Source organism: Heteronotia binoei, chromosome 8, assembly GCF_032191835.1.
Source record: "Heteronotia binoei isolate CCM8104 ecotype False Entrance Well chromosome 8, APGP_CSIRO_Hbin_v1, whole genome shotgun sequence".
In the NCBI taxonomy this organism is placed as follows: Eukaryota; Metazoa; Chordata; class Lepidosauria; order Squamata; family Gekkonidae; genus Heteronotia; species Heteronotia binoei.
The window spans coordinates 82,376,686-82,399,830 of record NC_083230.1 but is presented as its reverse complement, the minus strand read 5'-3'; the positions used below and the strand labels follow the sequence as shown (position 1 = coordinate 82,399,830).

Genomic DNA, 23,145 nt, shown 5'->3' with positions numbered 1-23,145 from the left:
AAACCCAGTTCTCTCAGATAAGAGTCTATGCACTTAACCACTACACGAAACTGGATCTGCCAAACTGGCTCTGAAAGAGGCTTGGTTCTGCCCCCTTCCAGGAGTCAACAATGCTAATCCTCCAGTTTCAAGATGTCTCTCAAGGGCAGATTTCATAAATGAAATAGCAGCTTATGCACAGTGGATGGTACTAAGAGGGTGGGTACTGCAAGCCTTTAGCTCAAGAATGTTGGCAGAACTTCTTGCTGTTATTCCCCTTCCCCCTGCAACCAGATGGACCAGAACTTGATGCCCATGTATCGGTATGTGTTGCACATAAGTACATCAGAATCTCTCTCTCTCTCTCTTCATTCAGGGGTTATAAACTGTGGAACAACATACTCTGCTTGTCTACCAACCCCTGGTTTGTTTGCTTCTTCCTTCATTCCTGCCTCACAATATGGAGGACATCCTCCCTCTGTTGTTATCTTTCAGGTGGTCACAAGGGGTTGAACAATTACTGAAGCATCACAACTAGTAATGTGAAGACCTGGGAAAATTCAGAAAAAAGAAATAGTAAAAGATTGGTTATGCTGAAATTATACACTTTCCTTTGTTTCTTTGCATAATCTTTCAAGTGTGGGGTATATTTGCAGTTTTGCTTATAGAAAGTGAAGCATTTGTACCTCTTAATTCTATAAATATGCCAAATAGCACTATTTTATATGTTAAGCAAGTTACAAGTTATGCATTTTATGCTGTTAAACTAATAAAATACTTTTAGGTTCTATAAGAAAGAAAATATAGCATATATTTCAACCCAATCCTTCCAAATTTCCATTACAGTTAAATTAAAAACAGGGAAAATGTGTGTGTCTGTGTGTTTAATGGCTCCAGAGTCTTTGGGAATTTCACATCTGAAAATGACAAACCACAATCTTAGTAAAGGAGGCATCACTGGGTTTTATCTGATAATAATTCTAAAATCACATGTGAAATTGCTAAATTTTGTGCATTCACAAATCATGGGAACTGCACTTTAAAAGTTCTTAAATTTTTTACCATCGCATTACTGTTGTATTCTATGCCTATTTGAACTGTATGCTGGTCTAAAGACTATAACAAACAGCTACTAATCGTAGTAACTCAGCTACAAACCCAATTGTTGAATTACTGGTGTGATGCAGTTTGTCTAGTTTCAAGTCCATACAGATAACATGAGTTTGATGAGATCTTGATTAGTAAACTGTGATTTATTGTGACATCTGAATGCAGCCCCACCCTTTGAAATCCATGTGGGTCCTAAATTGGATTTCCATCGGAGACTGAACAGAAGCAACATGCTTATTTTAATTCTTTTCACAAACTAGCATTCAGTAAAGATAAATCAAAACATTCATTTCCCAGCTGGCCTATCTTTCTTCTTAGATTCCCCACCCCCCATTATTTTAAGAGTTTGAGAATCCAGAGATTCACAGTAATGTCAGCCAGTGTGAATCAACGGACAGCCTTGAAGATGTAGCTGAATCATTTTGTTCCCTGTCCTTCTCTCTAAAGCTTATTATTTTTCTCTCTTTTTTCTTTCCATTTTCAGCCCCCCCTGCCTTTTGACCGTCTCTTCACTATTCACTTTCTCTCACCCACCCCATTGATATTCATGCATGAATAAATTCAGTTACATTTTTCTTTCTCCCCCCCCCCCCTCCCTGGAAAGGGGTTTGTTGGTGAATTGCAGACATTTAAAATCATAATGCTCTGATTTCTCATTTGTTGAATAGAACTGAAATGCTTCTCTCTCAGCCAGTCCCAGTATGAAAGTAACAATGATGTTTCTAGTGAGGGAAAAAGTTGAGAACTGTGCAGCCTGCTAATAGTAGCTGTTTGTTATAGTCTTTAGACCAGCATACAGTTCAAATAGGCATAGAATACAACAGTTTGGTGTGGAGAGCCAATTTGGTATAGCGGTTACGTGTGCGGACTCTTATCTGGGAGAACCGGGTTTGATTCCCCACTCCTCCACTTGCACCTGCTGGCATGGCCTTGGGTCAGCCATAGCTCTGGCAGAGGTTGTCCTTGAAAGGGCAGCTGCTGTGAGATCCCTCTCCAGCCACACCCACCTCACAGGGTGTCTGTTGTGGGGGAGGAAGGTAAAGGAGATTGTGAGCCGCCCTGAGACTCTTCGGAGTGGAGGGCGGGATATAAATCCAATATCTAAATCTAAGGAACACAAGGGCTAGTTCAAATACTTGTTTTAACTATTTTCTTGAGGTGGTACAGTTCTCAAATAGGGCTGTTCAACCTCAAGTTTCTTTCTTTCTTTTTTTACAGCATAGCATTTCAATTTAGATTCCTCTCCATCTACCTTCAATCTTTCAGTTTTAGAGTCTTGTCCTATTCTGGAGGCAAGAATTTCCATTGCACAAATAAATAACAGTGGTGATAATGCACACCCCTGTCTTGTCCCTTTTCCAATTTGAAATCCACCTGTTATTACTCCAGTAATAAACATTTTTACATTCTGTTTCATATAGTTTCCTTGTATTCAATTTGTGAATCTGAATCTGCAGTTTATTGTAATACTTTTCATTAAAAAGTCCAAGAAAGATTATCAAATGCTTTTTCAGCATCAATGAACATAAATGCTGCTTTTTGTCCCCCCCCCTCCCTCTCCAATTCCATTGCATTAGTTACAAAACAAACATTTTCCTTCTTGAATCTCTTTGGAACAAAAACCAATCTGGTCAAAATGAATTATTGTAAAAATGTATAAAATGTATATATGCATAAAAATGTTTCTTATGGCTGATTGGAAGCTGCCTAGCATGAGGATGCGTAAAGATGTATGGACTGGATCCTATGCCTTCCTCCTGCTAAATTGGATCTGATGACTGTTGAAGAAAGTCTTTCTGTATTGGAGAAAATCTTGGTGGAGGGGATTCATAAGATCCAACCCCATATCAATAATTTATCTCCTATGAGGATGCCTGAATGGAGTTTCAGTGGTGTGAAAATGGAAAGATTGATTTAAATCATGGCAAGTTAAATCACCTATTTAAATCAACAAGGAAAAAATGACACCCCCCCTTCTCAGATTTTCTGAACAAGCATGCATACTGTCTGATTGCTATAATAAAATATCCTGGTTTCTAAGTAAAAAAGAACATTTATCCATTTAATATAGAGGGCTGAAAGCCTGAGAGCAATAAATACTTCTTGCACACAAGCCTTGCATGTGAGACAGAAAGTTCTGAGTTAATCTTTCATATCCATTTTAGGTGATATGAGAAGGAGTATTCAAGTATTTGATCACTGGCCTCCAGTATGAAATTATAAGTTTCGGATGTAACACATTGGGTTTCTGCTCCTATATTTTAGCAGTGAGATAGAGGTTGGGGGATTCCTTAAAGTTTCCGCATGATTTATTTACACCTTTAAGGACTGAATTGGAAGTTGAAGTAATTTAAAAGAATTCACCAATCTCTGGCAAGATCAAATGATCCTTTTTACCCAGGGGTCATTTTGTAGAAAAAGAGGTGCCAGAGCTCATTAGCATAACTCAGTTGCATGTGCCACACACCCCTGACATCAGCTCAGCTTCTTGAATTTGTCATAATAAAACCTTACTTCCATCATACTTTTAAAATTACTTTCTCCTATGTGACCACAATGGCATGATGATTTCCATCCGCCTGCTTTATATGTTTTGGTTATTTTCCCATTTTTTGTGCAATCTTAGAGTTCAGCAAAATTCTCACAGGGGGTTTGAACAATGGCGCCCAGAAGCCAGTATTTGGGGGGTGGGGTGAGAAAGAAAGAGCACAATAAAATTTAGAGGTTTCAGAGCTCTGCTCCTGTGAGCTCCTGCCCAAAATGAGGCCTGCTTTTATCCCAGATATGTGAATGAGTGAGCAATGCTCTTGCTTCTAGTTTACTGAGATGGGTGGAATGTTGAATTCGCTAGCATTCCAAAGTGACCTGTGAATGACCTCAGACAAACACCAAGGGGCTCCAGTTAAAACTGATAGGAAGGAATTCCTTGTTTATTTAGAGAAGAGTTACTTTAGGTTACTCTCAAGGAGGTAACAATCCTCTGTCATCTCTAGTTTGGTTGTGTAAACAAGCCCTGAGATTTTGATCTTTCCCCTGGTTATCAAAGTTTGATTCTGTAGTTGTGTAAAGTTTCAGTAGTTTTGTAAAGTTCATCTCAGTCCCTGGAGATTTATAAAACCAAGAATATTTGTCATTTTTTAAAAATGATTTGAGTTGGCACTATCTAGATTGCCAATAGTCCATTTTTCAATAGATTCAAATTGGGGTTTTTTTTGTTTGTTTCTTTTGTACATCTGCTCAATAATCTATTCACAGCAACTTTCAGTATTAAAAGTCTTTCTCACAATACAGTTAACATGTTAGCAGTTAAGTTTTGGAATGCCTGAAAGTAGTTACACCATGACTGTTTATTGACATCTCTGAAATCTACAGTCTGAGATATTGACCAGTGTATATCTTTATACTCTTGCTTGTCTCCAATATTTATGTGATTCTGGTCATCGTGATGCCTGGATACATCACAATATTCATAGTATGTTTATTCTCAGAGAAAGTGTGGGAGGTGGCAAAGCTCAGCCCACAAATATTTGGCCCTTAGATACTAAAGAAGAACCTCTGCCCCTCTGAGTTTTGTGCCAGGTAGCTGGCTCAAGGTTGACTCAGCCATCCATCCTTCCAAGGTTGTTAAAATGAGTATCCAGTTTGCTGGGGGTAAAGTGTAGATGACTGGGGAAGGCAATGGCAAACCACCCAGTAAAAAGTCTGCCAAGAAAATGCTGTGATGTGATGTCACTCCATGGGTCAGTAACAACTTGGTGCTTGCACAGGGGACTACTTTTACCTTTTTTTTAACCTTGCATATCAGAGGTAGCACATGAATCAGGTCTCTTGCATTCCTTCCTGTCTGGACAGTGTTGCATGTGACCTGAGGCCTAGATTTGCAAATGTGGTGCATTGTTTACCTTTTGTGAGATGTGGAGGTTCACATGATTTGATATTCCCCCACATAAAACCTCCCTCCATATAGAAAACTAGCATGTCAAGGAGAAGGCTAGGCTAGAACTTTTCCTCTTTATATCTATTTTTAGATCTTTTTTATAATACGGAGGAATATTCAGTCACGTACAACCCCACCTGTGATCTAAAGCGGTGCAGCCAAGACAAATATTTATCTCAGAATCAAGCTAGCAATGACATCATGATATCTGTAAATTGATCTTTGTGGGTTAAAAATAAATAATAACCACCATGGCTCTGATTCAGAGCACACAGGGGGGAAAGTTGTTGTTTTATGTTTCTAGGAGTTCATGGGTAAGGTCCAGGGCTACAGCACCTTCCAGAATTCTTTTTTTCTTGGCCAGACCCTCAGAAGAGTCTAAGTAAAGCAAAAACAAACAAACAAAACCCTCCCCTGCTGCTCCCCAGTCCTTCCCACACATGCCTCAGCCTGCTTTTTAAAGACCCTTCCAGGGAGGATCTTCCTTGGACTCCTCTAAATCCCTTTCTTGAAAGAAGGGGCCTTCATGACTGACAAGCCTTTAGCCCTTTGGGGCACTATCTGATGATTCTCTCTCCTAGGCCGCACCCCATTGAGCCTCTTTGAAGGTCTGGGTGCTAGACATACCTAAGGCTAGGGAACATGTGACTATCCATTCCCCACAAAGCTGGCCTGTTATACATTACAAGGCTGGAAACCACTTGGCTGCCAACAGAGCTGGCCTTGACAGCCCTCTTCCCCATTCCACCATCACATGGTTCCCCACCCACCCAGAGCATCCTCTGACTCCAGCTGCCTCCCCAACATCCTTGTGGGCCTCATCTGGCTCCAACCCTTGACTCCACTGTCTTCTGTCCTTTGCAGTACAGGGAAGAGTTGCTGGCTCTTCTCTCACCTGAGGAGGTAAGTGCAGAGGCAGGGGGCAGAGCCACCTCTGTAAAAATTCCTTTGCCATTTCTTTACCCCCATTAGCCCCCCAGAGCTGCTAGTTTGCTGTGGAAGGAAAATGCATTTTCACTGTCTGGCACATGGATAAATACTTGGAAATGGTGTTTCAAGGCCAGTCAGGAAACTGGGAGCTAATCAGGGACTTCCCCAATGCTTAACCTCAACCTGCTGCCTTGTAATTTTAAATAGATGGTTCTTGTCTTGCCCTCAGTGGGTATTATGAACAATTGTTCATCTTCTTGCTTCAGACACAAGTTCTAAGTTACTCAAAACTGTCAATACATCCCCACAAAATCCACCTACCACCTTTGGTTAAACACACCATTTTTAGTCAGTAATTCATATAATTTGTCTTTTAGGACAGAATCATATATTATGAATCAGCCCTAGCTCATATATTTTGCTGCTTGAGCATGTACTCTGTTTGCATGAACACCGTAACATATGGTATTAGTACAGGACTGCAGAGGATGATGCCATGAAAAGGAATGTTATGATTTTGAATCTCCTTTAAGTATTCAGGGTCATTGTGCACAAGCACCTTCTTCATACACTGCACAGCTCACATGACTCGGCAGCTCAGGTAAGCTGCAGAATGTGCATTAGAGCTGATTCATAGCTTATGAATTAGCCTTTATACTCCCTTTCATTCTTACAGCTAAATGCACTCTAAATCCACCTTGAACTGTGGTGTCCAGAAGCAGACACCGTGATGAACAGACTGATGCTCCTGCTTCTTGGGTCTTGGAGGTGATGCTTCTGTTCACACACCCTAAAGTCATATTAGCCTTCTGTAGCACATCGTCACACTGACTGGTGTTTAGCATCTTATCACTGCATACCTTCAAATCTGGAAAGCAAGTGATGCTACTAACTGGTTACATCATATATTTGGCTCCTCTTTCCTCTATTTAATTTTATATTTTTCCTGGATGATTTTTTTATCTGCCCAGTGCTGCATTTTATTCACACTTTTTGACCCTTTATCTTGCCGCAATCTCATATTTTGCTACTTTTAACCATCATTTTCAGAATGTTCCAGAGAAGAGGAGGAAGAAGAGGTGGAGGAAATTGGATTTGTATCCTGTCTTTCTCTTGGAGTCTCAGAGTGGCTTACAATCTCCTTCCCTTCACCTCTCCACAACAGACACCCTGTGAGGTAGGTGAGGCTGAGAAAGCTCTCAGAGAACTGCTCTTGAGAGAACAGCTCTGACTCAAGCTGGCTTTAAGTGGAGGAGTGGGGAATCAAATCCTGTTCTCCATATTAAATTATGCCGCTCTTAACCACTACACCAAACTGGAGTTCACTGCAACTGTTCCTGGTCCACTTTGCAGTATGCACCACTGGGAACCAGATGGGAGGTGGATGCAGAATCTTTCTCAAGGACAACCCAGATAATAGAGAGAATATTAAGACCTTGAAGCCCCTGCAAGTTATTGCAGCCTACTGTGGAAAACAAGACATCTGAGTTTACCTTGCAACCAGGAGTCTGTATGCAACTCTCCACATCACTCTAAAGCCCTGGGGAGGGAGATAACTGGCTTGAAAAGACCCCTGCCCATGCCTTACCTACATGGACCTGATTGAAGGCTTATGTATCCCTGGTTATGAATCCTTGGTTGTCAGTAGGAAAGCTTAAAGTCCTGCATCAGTCCTTTAATAAAAAGTAGTTAATACCATTCAGTATTGAACAGTAAATAACCTTTATCTGCTACAACACCCCCCTCCCCCCCAAAAAAACTTTATACAGACAAAAAATACTGGATATAGTATCATACATCATACCTGCATCATACTTGGTTTTTGCAGGAGAGAGTTGCTGGTTGCTGTTTCATTAAGGCTGTTGGCCAAACCATTCTCAAGGACCTGTTGACTGCATTAGAGCTAAAATGATTTATCCAGTTTGTGGTTCCTATCAATTTACTTTAATGGACTTGCAATTATTCGATCCTAAATAGTGAGTCATTGGCTGGGTTTTGATGGAGACGCAATTGGATTCTTATTAGAATGGTTGCAAAGCTGAAGGAAAGTGAAGCATTGCTTCATGAGACAGGATCTTCTGTACCCAACAGACTGTACTCATAGGTAGATTGTATCATCCAGATGCACACAGAGACTCAGAGCATGCAAGGTGCTGGCATACCAGAGCTGTTTCCAGATCCAGGGACAAGCGCCCATTCAGATGGGTACATTGATGAGAGGCTTCATCACATGCCCAGTGGAACCGAGACCAACAGTTCCACCAAAAACCTGTCTGGTGACTGGTGGCATGATAGGCAGATAAATTCCACAGAACTGTGAACTGGGAGTGCAATAAAGCACACTCACCTTGCTGTGTTCAGAGGACTGCTCACGTCTTATCCTATCTTTTCAACATGTCAGGTTTGCTGCTATGCCTATATTCTAAAAAGGAAGTTGTGCCTCTTGGTACATACAGAAACAACTTCCAGTCATGTCAGTCAAAAAATGACTTAGGAAATAAATCTTTCCACACACCAAAGATCATGTTCATATCTGGTGCTGCTTGAAGCTGCAATTTGCTAGGCGAAGCAACCACTGTCCGGAACCAGCAGACAGATTTCGACAGGAATTTCCAGGTCAAAGTTAAAATGTGTTGGATATCTTAATGTGCATTTTTTTTTACATATCAGGATCTCACAACAGTGTGGGATTTGTAGTATTTAAGAATCCTGAACACATCCTGTATCATGAGATTATGTCGCAGCCCATACAAACAGAGCATCCTGTATTTGTAATAAAGTGTAAACAATTAAAGCTTCATGGTTAAACACAAGGCAGGTTAGATAAAATGACAGCGAGGTTTGGCGAGACTATCAAAGTTACGGGTGCCATATTCTTACGGGTGCCATATTCTTGGGAAACTACAATGTTTGATCTTAATTACATTTTTATTTGTTCTGTAGCCTGCCACATCCAATGAGTTTAGCATATGCTTCACCAGTTTTTTGCGTGGATGTGTTTGCTAATTTTGCTGCTTGCATGATCATCTTAAATTCTCTTAAGGGTCCCCCCCCCACTACATGACACATCCATCCCTTTTGATATCCCAGCTCCACCTGTGGCCATCTTTGTTGCATAAGAAGCAGAGAACAAAACAGAATTGTACAGCGAAACATGCCTGCTGATTCGACTTGTTGCCAGCAATTAGCCCTATGCAATGCCCTTCATATATTTATCCATTTGACCTTGTGCATATTTACTAAGAAGTAATCTCTGCAAATTCAGTAGGGCTTGCTCCTGAGCAAGTAGGATGGCAGCCTTAGTAAGGCTACTGCAACAGTTTCAAAGACTATGGTCAGATAAAGGAGGTGGAAGTTGGTATAGTGAATTGCAACAGCTTGTAGGATGGAGCCTCTGGGTCACTTCATTACCAGCTGGCCTGCTGGTTTAAGTGGCACTCTCCTAATTTAAAGCCTTAGACCAAAAATAATCAGTCCAAAACTGATTTGTCTGCCTTTAAAAGACACAAAAATACATCCATAGCCAATCGTTTTCATTCTGGTTGTGACCATCTGGGGACTTGAAGAAGGGGCTTTTTAGAAATTTTCTCTCCGTCTGCCAGGAGCAAATTCATAGTCTACTTGCTTTAGGGATGGAGGGAAACTTGAAGTCGTTTTCAGGTGGTATATGGTGCCAGGGCAGGGTATGGTGTGTGTGTGTGTGTGTGTGTGTGTCCCATTCTCCTTGTTCCTACCCAAGGGGGAGGTGTGCGTGTGGGGGGGCGGGGGGAGAGGGAAGATAGATTCTCTTTCCCTCCTGAAAAACTGCATTCCCAGTAATTGTAGGTTTCCCCTAAAGACATTTGGTGTCACTGTAAGGACAGCATTTTTCTTTCTTCCTCTGTCTGCTGAGTTATTCTGTCGCTCTGGCTGTGCCATCCACTCGGCGGGCGAGCCTCTCCTGAGCATACCATAAAACAGAGCGAGGGCGAGCGGAGGAACCAGCGCGCACCTCTCTCTCTCTCTCTCTCTCTCTCTCTCTCCCTCTCCCCGCCAGGCTCGCGGGCCAAACTTCTCTTTTTTGCGGTCGCCCTCCGCCCCTCCCTGCCTTCGCCTCCCGCGGCTCACCTGGCTCTCCTCGGAGGCAGCCTGGCCCGCCGGCTCGCTGCCCTTCTCCTCCTCCTCCTCCTCCTCCTCTTCCCACCCGCCCCCTGTCTTGCCAGCGCAGGCTTCGGATCCTCAAGCAGCAGCGGGCACGTTGCTTAACATGCCTCCCCCCCCCTTCGAACCTGCTCGTTCTTCGTGCCGGCGCCCGAGGCTTCCCGCGATGGATCCCGGAGCCCCCCTGCCTGCGTCTCGCCTGCAGCTTCTCCACTCCCCGGCGGCGCTCAGCTGATCCTCATCGGCTTCTCGGGCTGGGGGGCCACACGGGTGTATGTGCCGCCGGGCTGCCTGGCTCGGGCAGGGGGTTTCTTGTTTGGCTCCAAACTACCTTCTTTTGCAAACTTCGCTGACCCGGACTTTCCTCCCCTCCCTTGGAGATTTCTCTTCCATGCAAAGGTAGGTGGGGAAAGGAGCGCACCTGGCTCATCTCATGTCCTGAATCCCCCCCCCCCTACAACCCACTCCTCTCTTCGCAAAATTGAGGAAACTTTGGCACCCTGGCTGGTGAGCAGCACCTGTTTCTTCCTTGCCCGGCGAATGGGCTGGAGCTGGACTGGTGTGCCAGGCTGGCCATGCCAAGGAAGAAAGTTATTTCTGGGGAGGGGGAGGGGGTGGGGCGCTGGCACTCTTCGCTTCCCCTCGTTTCTGTGGGGCGGGGAGGGAGGGGGAGGGGGAGGGCAGCGCCTGCAAACCAGTAGCGGTGTTGTTGTTGGAGAGGGTGATCAGAACCCGAGCGGCATGCGTGGGATTCACGCGTCCCTTGGCACATATGTGTTCATGTGTCAAGAAAGATGATCTGGCAAGTTCCACCAAGGACGTGGGAGACCAGGGTGTCAGGGGTGCTTTTCTGCTTCTGCGAGGGAGGGAGGGAGGGGTGAGTGCGGAGGGGGAAGGGGAAGGCAACGTCTTGTGGCAGAAGCTCTCCACCTTGAACTTTTGGCGATGGCCTTTGGGCTCCCTCCTTCCCCGCGGGGCTTGTTGTGGGTGCCGCGCCTGGGCTTCTTCGGAGCGCTTGTTTGTTTCGGTTCCGAAGAGGTGCCTGTTGTGATTTCCTGGCAATTGTCTGTGCGGTGGCCCGAAATGCCCCGGAGAGGCTGGTGCTTGGAACGCACTTTGCGAACGCAAGAAAGTGATTAATTCTTCTCATTATTGAGAGCGTTTGGAAGCAGAAGAGCTCATGAAGTTGCGGGGGGAGAAGGGAGAGCTGCACGGATCCATTCCTGGCAAATATTCAGCAGCCTCTGCTTTCCTGCTGCCCACCCCCCCCTCTCCTCCCCAACTGGAGCATCGTTTTGTAACACTCAAGTGGATGCAGTTTGTTTCATGGTAGCAACAGTCGGTTGAGAAGTAGCTGGTGCTTTTTTTTGGGGGGGGGGGGCACAATTTCAGTAAGAATTGTTAAGCCTCCCCCCCCCCACCAAATGAAAACCGACAATTGCAAAATACCCAGGTTGTGCTGCTTTTTCTCCGAGGGGGGGGGGGGAGAGATGAACCAGAGAGGTTTGGCACTGTCTAGTTCCGTTCGGGGCTCCGGTTCTGCTTCTCTCTTCTTACCGTGAGAGTTGTTATGGCAAACTGGCTGATCGCTTTACAATTTTGGGTGGCGCTGAAGCACTTGCTTTCTTTTCACTTGTTCTTTTGTGCGTGTCTGTGTGTGTGTGTGTGTGTGTGTGAGGGGGGGGGGGGTTTCCAACTGTCTCCCACCTCTTTTGTCTCCTTAGTGTTTGTTTCTACACCAGAAATGTAGGTCTGGCAGTGAAACACCTCCAGTGGTGGTTGTGCTTCTGCTGTTCTCTCCAAACAACTTTAAAAAGACAAGCAGCAGGAGAGGAGGGGGAGGAAAACCTAACCCTTTAGAGAGGGTTTGAGATGTCTGTGGGATCTTGTATGGATCTCTACTTTAGAAGAGAGACAGTTCTGAGCAACGAAAGCGCAGTTCAGGCTCCCTGAGACCACGACCATTTCATGACATTTCCCAAATACGATCTTTTGTTAACTTAATTTGGATTAAAGAAAAACCCCTTCCCTTTCTGTCTAGACAAGCCAGCCACAAGGTCATATTCTTCTGCAGAGAGGTTCAGGTGCATCCTCATGCTTGTGACACATGTACACACATCTTTGTGCACCTGACTAGTTTGGGAAGAAATGTCACATTTCCCCACTCTAGAAAGGGGGCAGTAGTTATCTAGCAACTGCTGGGTAACAGTGTGTGTGTCGCTGTTTTTGGATAGAATTGGGGGGGGGGGGCGGGGGCGGGAAGAGACAGGTTTCCAAGACTTCTCACTAGAAAGCATGTGCCTGAGCCCTTCTAGCTCCCTCCACTCAGATAAATGAGCACTGTCTTGTCATACAGTTCGAAAGTGTAGCCTCCATTCACCACAGTGGGGGCACCAACACATCTGACTTCATAATCTGTATTAAGGTTTTCAGCCTTTGGGTACATCTCCAGTGTGGCAAAAGGGGAGTTCTGAGCATGAGAGATCTGTGCCACTTATCCTCAGGGGAGTTGCCATCCGCTTCTGTATTATGTTTACTGGGTTACAACAGTCTGGCACCTCAATCTGGGCCTTCAATTCATGTTTCACACTCAGCCTGGCAAAGATGTAAAAGGAGATGCTTTGTATCTGGAAAGCTGGTCACCATGTGAACCTCGTCTCCACTGTGGCCCAGACTTTGTTCTTAGATAATATCCCACTTTTCCTCTGAGGAGCAAAGATGGTGTGCATAGGGTTACCCTCACCCTTTTTAGAGTTTAGGCTACCCTGTAAGTGTTATGGCTCAGTAACCATTTGACCTCCAGTCTTCCCCATGTGCCTCACTGGCTGTTATGAAACTGCGTTACCTTACAACTATTCATGCCTCAAGGTCTGTGTGTGTGTGGGAGTGGGGGTGCGGAGGAGGGTTTACTCATGACTACCGTATTATTTCTGTTTAGTTTTTACAGAATTCTTTCACATCTCACAGATTTCAGGACTGCAACAAAAGACAAGGTTTTTTTAATGAAAGCCCGTGGCAAGTGCTTAAAAAACCCATTTCCAGCTTCCTTGACCCATGAAAGTCAAAAGCCAGGCATAACTATCCAGTCTAGCAGGGACCTGTATAGGTGGAGGCACACACAGCTAGTGAAAGGTATTCAAGGGGCAAAACGGCATGCAGTCGCTCTGAGACACTTGCAGATGGAGGATTTATTGGCTGCTCAAGGTTATATCTGGTGTCCATAAGCCACCTGAGGTCTTTGCCATTCTCCCCCATGTCTTCCTGTCATGCCCAAGTAGGCATGCTGTGGAATTATACAGAATCAAAGCAGGTGATCCAATACAAACTAGTTTGTGGAGAACTGTTTTCAGAATCACAGGTGATCTTCTGATTCTTTCTTCGGTGCACCTTTCCATGCTTTCACAGAGGGCTAAACTGGGCAGCCAGCAGTGTGGGAAGCCACCATGCAGACACAGCCCCAAAGCACAGCGTCGGCAACAGTGAAGTGTAAATTGTTCCTGATGGTTCTGTAAAATGACTAGATATGTCATTTATTCAGTAGAAAGGGAGTTTTAGAGAAAGGGGAATTTTCAGACTTGAGGAATGCTGGAGGCCAATAAAGCTGCTTTCATAGTCTGGTGTGTGTGTGTGTTTTGTAGGGCAAACTCCTGCTGTTCCTCAGCTTGCCTCCATATTCTGTCAATGGTTTCTCAACACCTGACCTTCATTCCCACTTGTGATGGCACTCCAGGGCTCCCTGTTGTCTCTAGCCTCAATTCCACATCTGCATTTCAGGCCTGACTGCAGCATCTCCCTCGAAATGTTGATTTGGAAATGCACAATTTCCTGTGCAATTGGCTCTTGCCCTCCTGCTTCTGTTAATGCTAACCGTCCTGTGCTACAAAAAGCAAATTAGCTACAATAAATCATGCATTGCAGATGCCCAAAGGTAGGGCAGAAGACAGTGAACTTGTGTCACTTTCAGCTCTGGGGGACGACTGGGATTCTAGTCATCCGGCAGAGCTGTGCAAATAAATCATTTACATATCTGCTTTTATTTGAAATGCAGAAACGTGGGTGGTTTTCATTCCTGTTTATTTCTCTTTGCGAAAAGAGAAAGTGTTCTCAAAAATAAAGGGGGAAAAGTCTGTCCCTTCAGACTCATAATTGTATGAATGCAGCAGAATTCATTACAGTACCCAGCATCTGATTTTCTTTAACAAGGCTGTCTTTCTAGAACTATACCAGGGGGTCTGACCTGGCTGGCTATGCATACAAGATATGTTAAGAGCCTGTAAAATTCCACATACATGTACTGTTCCTGTTGTGGGCGAGATGTTAGCATCAAGACCATGGGGGTTTGCTTGTATTAAGGCCAATTTGTGCAATCGTGTAGTCGCTAGATATCTCACTTGGTGATTTATCATGTGATGTGTCATAGCTGAATATATTTGTCACCTCCCTTGAGGAGCATTTGTTTGCAGCCAAGAAGGTGTGCATTAACTCTGAGGATGACTGTTTCCTTATATGCTAGTCATGTGATATTGCGCTTGTTGAGTGTTGAATGTGCATGCAGGAACTTGTCTTTAGTGTTCTTGTCTGTAAAATGGCTCTTCGTTTCTATAGGTAATTGCTTAGAGGATTCTAAATTTAAAAAGTGTATGTTACACTTGGGTATATATTTGCTACCCAGTTCAAGTCACCGCTTAGATTATTCAAATGTATGTGAAAGTGCTCAGGATTCATCTCTTTTGTTTGGAGCGCTTGACAATCATCACAGGGTCTTATGTGATGGTTCATCATGATTCCCATCATGTGTCTTGAAAGTGGAGACAGAGGGAGGGAAGTTTGCTTAGAGCAATGCTATTTGCTCAGTGGCTTGGGAACCACCTGCAGCTCTTCTGAGCACTCTTTCCCATGGCGCCTACCCCATATTCCAGGAAAAGGGGTGATTTTTTGATAATTTCATTATTGCTATGGGTTGTCCAAGGTTAAAGTAACAGTTTTGTTTCTAAAAGAGAACACTACATGCCCATGGTGATCATATCAAGGTGTGGAACATTAGGGGTTCCATGTATGAGGCTAGGTCAATGCATACAGGCAAATGAGGTGATGAAATAGGGAATACCACTGCTGAATGCTAGCCCACAGGACTTTTTTTGTAACAGGAACTCCTTTGTATATTAGGCCACACACCTCAGATGTAGGCAATCCTCCAAGAACTTACAGGGCTCTTCTTACAGGGCCTACTGTAAGGTCCAAGAGGATTGGCTACATCAGGCAGGGTGGCCTAATATGCAAAAGAGTTCCTGCTACAAAAAAAGCCCTGCTAGCCCATAAAACATAATCTCTTACAAGCAGAACATCAAGCATGGAAAGATGTTCTAACCACCTCATTTCTGTAAACTAGAGTAAAACTTGAAAGAAACTTCTAACATAGATAAGCTCTTGTTTTTTTAATATTCAGAGTAATAGGGTTCTGGACATCCTGAAGCTTATAACTTGGACTTCCGAGGTTGTCTTCTTACTCCAGATATACAAGGGTTGGCCAAGTCAGAACAGTAATGGGGCAAGACAATCCAACATGCTCAGAGGGGCTCTGGGAATTAAAAGAATTATATTATTATAGTTATATATTATTGTTTGTGTTTGGGTTGATGAAAAGGGCATAAACTGGTATTCAGAGGCCTGTTGGTCTTTTGGTTGAGGGCAATTGCAGATGTGGCTCTCTGATCCATGAAGTGCCAGTGGCTTAGAGCTAACAGTGATCATTGCTGGATTAAGATACCAGACTAGCTGTTTGAGGTCCAGCATGCAATCCATTAGATCATGTGGTTTGGCCGCATTCACATTCTTACCAAATTTTGTATACAGTGAGGATAAGAGTGGGAAAGTTCAAAAGGGAAAGGAGCAATGACCTGTTTACTGATGGCAATGTGGACTTGACCCTAAGAGGCTTGGGCTCAAAAATGCCTTCTCTCATGTGCTTTCTGTACTTCAGCCACAAGCTCTCTCTATGAAAAACTGAAATAGTGGGCTACTTTAAACTTGTTCTGAAGACCCAGAAGTTTTTAAAATGCAAGTTATGCATTAAAAGGGATGGAAGGGGTAGACAATTAAACTGGGTTTCCTTCCAGAAAATGTGATCTGTGCAAGCACCGTAGCTCTCTATAGAGACCAAATCCATTTTGACTTTCCTGTATAAAAAACAGCAATTCTGGCTCCACTTTCTGCCTTTGGCCAATCAAGAGGGTGCTTCTCTGCATGCCACATGCATGCTTCAGCTTCTTCAGTTCAGTTCACTGACCTTGGGACCCTGAGATGAAGAGCAGGTCTTCCAGGCTTGTGTTCAGGTATGGCTGCCTGCAGTCCCAGTCTGGCCTTGACAGTTTCCTGCCTGACCATGTTCTGGACCCTTGTGAACCTAATATAAGTAGACCTTACTGGATCACACCAGTGGTCCATCTAATCCAGCCTACAGTGAGCAACCAGTTGCCTTGGCGAGCCAAACAAACAGGGCATAGAGTCCAAGACCCTCCCTGGCTGCCACCTCCCAGCACTGGTATTCAGAGCCTTCTGCTGCTCCCTTCAGTCACCATGGCTGGAGGCCACAAATATGAACTTTTAAAAGCTATCTATCTCTTGGTCTTCACTTCCTCCACTGGTAGTGAATCCCACAGTTTAATTACAGTTTAAGTAAAGAAGTATTTCCTTTTGTCTGTTTTGAACCTCTTTCCCAACAATTTAATTGGATGCCCTCAAAGTCTAGTGTTATGGGAGACGGGAAAAAAAGGTCCCTCCATCCACTTTTCCTATCCTATGCATAATTTTATAAATCTCTATCATCTCTCTCATTAGCTATCTCTTTTATAAACTAGTAAGTTCCAGACTCCCCAGCCTTTCCTCAGAGGAATCCCCTAATCATCTTGGTTGCCCTCCTTTGTACTTTTTCCAGCTGTGTAATTTTCATTTTGAGATACAGCAACCAGAAGTGCACACAGTATTCCAAATGAGGATGCAGCATAGCTTAATATAAGGGCATTACAACATTGGCCATTTTATTTTCAGTCCCTGCATAATCATTCCAAGCATAGAGTTTGCTTTTTTCACTGCTGCCACACACTGGGTTGACACATTAAGCTTTCCAGTACAACCCCAAGAACTCTTTCAGTCTCAGTTCAGACCCCATGACTATTTAAAATTGGGGTTTTATTTCAATTCATCACCTTACACTCACCTATTTTGAACTTCATTTGTCATATTGTTGCCCACTCACCCAATGTAGAGGGACTCTTCCATAGCTCTTCACATTCTGCATTGTGTTTCACCATCCAGAATAATTTGGTATCACCTGCAAATTTGGCAACTACACTGCTCACCCCCAATTCCAAATAAATTATGAACAAATTAAATAGCACTGGCCCCAGTACAGATCCTTGTGGGACCCTCTGCTCACTTCCTCCATTGGAAGAACTGTCCATTTATTCCTAATCTCTACTTCCTATCATTTAACCTGTTTTAAAACCATAACATTACCTTTTCTCTTATCCCATGATTGTTAAGCTCACTCAGGAGTCTTTGGTGATTTGCCATGTCAATAGCCTTTTGGAAGTCCAAGTATTTGATGTCTACTGCATCACTCTTATCCACATGCTTGCTAAACTCTCAAAGAACTCCAATAGGTTGGTGAGGCAGGACTTCCCTATGCAAAAGCCATGCTGATTTTGTTCTCAGCAGACTTTGTTCCTTGATGTACTCAACAATTCTCTCTTGAAGAATTATTATTATTATCTCTCCTGATGATGATGATATCTCTCTTGAAGAATTATGGATAAATATTCTCTCTTGAAGAATTATTCAGCTAATTCACCTTTAATTTCCTGAATCCCCCCTAGATCCCTTTTTAAAAATTAGAGTTTGCAGGCATTGGGCGTGGAGGCTAGTTTTAGTGATAATTTATATATATGCTTGTTACTCCATCAATTATTTCACATGTAGTCCTTAAGAACCCTTGGGTATATGCCATCTGGAGTGGACCTGCAGTCTCAACTGATATCTAGCTTGCCTAGTAACCCTAGAGCTTCATCTCTCATCATGTCCATTTAACTCAGTTCTTCAGACACCCTTCCCAAAACAGCAACTCCAGTGAGGGTATGCGCCCCACATTTCCAAGGTGAAAACAAATGCAAGAATTAATTCACTTTCTCTGCCACCTCCTCATGTTCTTTAAGCAACCCTTTTAGGCCAAGCATCTTCCCTAGCCAGTTTCCTGCTCCTAAGATATCTGAAGAAATACATATTGTTTATCTAAGTGTTTTTGGCCATGTGTTCTTAAAGTTGCTTTGCCAGAACTTGTGCTCCTTTCTGTTCACCTCAATCAGGGAAACTGCCCGCTTTTTAAAAGAAACCATTTTGTCTTTTATGGCTTCCTTGATCTGAGTCCTTAACTACCCAGGCTTCTTCTTTTTAGACTTGGGGGTAACTGCACTAGCTAGCCTGATGTCAAGATTCACCACTGAACTACTCTACCTTGGAGCTGAAGTGCACTGGAGATCGCTGGGGAGGTGGCCTATTTACTGAGATACCAGTGCAGATCTTCCCCAGCAAAAAAGAGATCATGTGAGAAAACCCCAAGGAACAGACCCCTCTTCTAAGGACTGGTTGTGTGTTACTATAGTAGGATTACAAATACACATTACATGGAACCAGTGCAAAAGAATAAGCTATGCATATATCCTCTGTGGTCTGCTTGGAGGAGAACGGGAAGAAGTTTGTGTCATCTTTTTGGCATTTGCCATTTTCTTGATGTTGGTGGGTATTTGGACTGACTTTTCATTTAAATTGAACAATGTTGGTATATGTACCACTCCCTGATACTTATTATAATCTTACTTTCACATACATTCTCAAGTTTGCTTTATGTAGCTAATAAATTTCCACCACAATTTTGTTCATGCAATCAGCTTAGAAGCAGATACCTTACTCCGCTTTTTCCTATCAATATTTATGAGAGAGTTCTCACAGTCCTGAATTAGCCCTTACCTTTTATCTGGAATTAACTACTACTGGGAGTATTCTAGTAGAATAATCACTCACCGCATAAATATGCTTGGGAAGACTGCTCTCCCTCTTAGCACACTTTAAACTCTGTGGATAAAAACAGTGGCTCTGGTACATTTATCTGAATTAGTGCTGTAAATGCTGCCTTAGTGGTGTTAGAAGTATTTATTTATTTATATGCTTCCTTTTTCTTCAAAGAACACCCAAGGCAGCTAACCAATATAAATAAAATCCTAATAAAATACAAACATTTAAAAAAAAACAAAAAAAACCTGTTACATTTAATAAACATTGGATACTGTTTGCAACATTCTGGAGTGAGAAAATAAGTGACAAGATTTACCCATCTGCCTTTTGTAGATTATTGTGCATGATCCCCCACCCCCTTTTCTTTGGCTTAGCTATATGTATACTTTCCCCTTTTTATAAGCAACAACAATTTTTTTAAAAAGAAGAAACCCACATTTCAAATAGGCCATCAGTAGGGTTGCCAGTCCTAGTTGCCTGCTGCTTCATAGAGTTTCTGGCAGTTCCTAGTGCTATATCATGTCACTTCCAGTATAGAGATGCAGCTTATGTCAGGGGCCCCATATCCCCACCTTCAGCCAGCCCTCCTCCTGGTTGCCAGGTCTGGTCTAGCACCTCTAACAATTAGTGATTAATAAACAGCACTGGGTTTGCAAGTCTACCTAAGGGCCAGAGTGGTCACAAGGTGGAGCTGAGCAGGTAGTGAAGCTCAGTTTTGAACAGTGTTCTTAATTTCTCTTTATCTAGTTTCTGTCACTGAAATCCAACAGTCCTTTTCTCTTGCAGCCTGTTTGTAATTAATACAAAGAGAAGTTTTTGATCAAAGAGAAGTTCAAAGAGGGGAGGGGCAGGAAGAGAGACTCTGCAAAATTTCATATTTTTACTCCATAGTCACTCAGAGGCAGGCAATTGGTGCATTCACACTGCACTAAATAATGCATTTTGCAACTGGATTTTTGCTATTCTTGCGCACAGGACCGGCCCTTGGGTGCATACAGGGCCAGCGCATGGAAGTAGGTGGGGTAGGTGGTGGCCTACTTACCCACCTACTTACCCACCCTACTTACCTACTTACCCACACAGAGCGCTCCTTTGACCCTGCCTTGAAGGCAGGATCGGAGGAGCGCTTTCCCCCTGCAGTAAGCTCAGCACAGTGCAGGGCAGCAGGGAGGAGAGAGCAATGGGCAGTGCACAAGAGTGCTGCCGTGCCATCGCTTTCCCCCTGCAGTAAGCTCAGCATGCTGTTTTAGCAGTGCTGGTCACTTTTGGGTTGACAGCGCTGAGCAGCGCCTTTGGAAGGTGGGGGAGGGCATGGTACAGGGGGCTGCCTCTAGCAGTAGAACCATTAACACCAGCCCTGGGTGCATAGTGCTCTAGGCAGACTCACCTACCCCACACCCTGCAGCACCACACCCCCTGTGCCTCCTCCTCCCTTCTAAGAGTTATAATCACAAGGTACCAAATTCACCCATCACCATAAAAAAGTCAAGGTTGCTAAAAGCAACTTCTTTCACGTGTTCTTTTGATAACTACTTTAGGCAAATGGTCAAATCTGTCTGCTTGCCAGCTGAAAGTCAAGTATCATCAGCATTCAGTACTAGGGAGGACTTTCCATCTGGATGTAGCATTGTCATGGAGGGGAATTTTTAATCCCCCATCCACTTTTTCACATTGATTGTTCTTGTTCTTTTTTTAAAAAACAGATTTTGCTCTATAAAGGAGTCAATGCACCCTATTGTAACTTCAGCCCTCATAGTTATAATGCAGCTCACAAACTTTTGTCTTAGCTCAGGAAAAATGGCCCCAGAGCAAACAAATGTATGCAATAGCTCACAACTTTAATGCAGTAGCTCATGAAACAGAATGTTTGCTCACAAGACTGCACAGCTTAGAGGGAGCATTGCTTCCCAGGGGTGCAGAAGAATCGGATTTTTTTTTAAAAAAAATACAGGAGGTAACCTCCCTTCCAACTACCTGTTTGGTGGAGTCAGGGAGCCACAGTGGGCCATTCAGGAGGAGCTGGTCCATGGTTGTGGTGGGTGCCAGGAGCTGCTCTAGACCCTGATGTTGTGGTGGTGGTAACCGGAAGCTGCTCTGGACCCTGCTGAAGTTGTGGCAGACTCTGGGAGCCACTCCAGGTCCTGTCATAGTGGCTCCAGGCTCAGCAGCAGCAGACCACTGGGTGCAGCTTTGGGTTCAGAGTGGTTCTTAGACACCGCTGCCACCAGGCTTCAAGACAGGTGGTTGGTGGGCTGGACTCACAAGTTCTAATATTAACTCTTCAGTGTTTCAGGAAGAAGCTCTGTTTAACTGGATTTTAAAAACATGTTCATTTAAAAAAAAATTATGCATCTACCCAGCTTTCCTTCACTTTCAGTGAAGATCCTTGTGCTTATGGTGGCAGCTGCTGTCAAAGGAATTTTTAAAAATCTGCCCAGCCAATAATATCTCTAATCTCCAGTCAGAAACCCTGTTGGACATAAGCCCTACTTGGCCTTGCTCAGTTTCTGAAACTACCTGGTGACTGTCAGGAAAGATGTCACCAGGTGTCATGGTGGAGACCCATGTTCTACAGTCTAAATAGAAGCAGACCAAGTGTAGGGAGTGGTGTGAAGAATGGAAGCTGAATGGAATTCACTTTGGAGGCGATCCTACATCTAGACCAAGTTGTAATTAAAGCCCTGCATTTGCTTTCTTGAGAGCTCAACCGAAACATATTGAGTCACATTTTTAGGGATTTCCATTTTTTTTCTTGGACCGTCTATTTCCGCCAGTATGTATTTTTGTATGCAGATGTGTGCTACGGGAAATTCCAGTGTTCTCTATGTGTATTTAAAATGACTTTCCTCTTGGGATCACAACTGCTGCTCACCGTGGTTTGTGTTGACAGATCAGCGGCTCACTTTTCAGTAACAGGAAGATGAAAGAAACTCAATGCAGGGAGCAAGAGGTGACCATGTTCCTCCCTTAGACAACTGTTCCCCAGAAGAGGCTCTGCTCTGCAGTGGAGTTTGCATCAGGATTAATCAAGCCCTGTCTTGGATGGCGGGGGTGGGGGGTGCTTAGTGATGATGAGGTCTCAGAATCACTCCTTTCCACTGGGCCACCCCAGGCTCAAGCAAAGGGTGGCTCCTGCTCAGCTGCCCAAGGCCCCCAGGGTGTTTGTTTATGTTTAATTCAATTTATATCCCGCCCTCCTCGCAGAGGCGAGCTCAGGTAGCCGGCAGCTGTCTGACCCCCAAAGGGTTGGAGGTGCTTGTGGCTGGTGGTTAGACACTGCTTAAGCCCCAGAGGGTGTGTGAATGCAAGGCAGCTGCTTCTTCCCTCCTGTATTGAAGGAGTGAGGCTATGGGTAGTTTCAAGGCCACCCAGTCCAGAGTCCAGGGCAGCTGCCCCAGGTGCTCTATGGCTAAGACCACCAATGCTGGGCAAACCTGATTCTCTGATTTCACAAGGACTGGTCATGCCCTCCTGACACAAGCCCATTGGCTTGGATTCAATCAGCTTTTCCACTACTGAAAAAGAGAGGAGGATGTCCTCTTTGGCCACCACAGAAGAAGAAGAGTTGGTTTTTATACCCTGCTTTTCTTTACCTTGAGTCTCAAAGTAGTGTACGATCTCCTTCCCTTCCCCCTACCCACAGCAGACACCCTGTGAAGTAAGTAGGGTTGAGAGAGTTCTGAGAGAACTGCAACTGGCCAAAGGTCACCCAGCAGGCTTCATGTGAAGGGGACGGGAATCAAACCCAGTTCTCCAAATTAGAGAACGCCACTCTTAACCACCACATCACACAGTTCATAAAAGCTATGCTGGGGAACACGGAAAGCCATGTGGGATGTGATCTTAAGTAAGGAGGAGAACTGGGCATGATGTAATGAAATAGTGGCTGGATCCAATCCGTTATCCATAATATGTGATGATGAAGAAAAGAATATCCCCGCCAGTGAAATATGCCGTAAAACATTACTGCACAGTAGGAGAAA

At 44.0% G+C, this 23,145-nt stretch overlaps 1 protein-coding gene across 1 annotated transcript in view; it reads left to right on the top strand.

The window, feature by feature from the left end:
* Nucleotides 1–10,457: 10,457 nt before the first annotated feature.
* The window catches only part of CACNA1I (calcium voltage-gated channel subunit alpha1 I), a 537,094-nt gene continuing 524,406 nt past the window's right edge, over nt 10,458–23,145 (top strand). The window contains exon 1 of the mRNA XM_060245420.1: nt 10,458–10,495. The gene's annotated coding sequence lies outside the window, so the exon portion shown is untranslated. The remainder of the gene's footprint in view (nt 10,496–23,145) is intronic.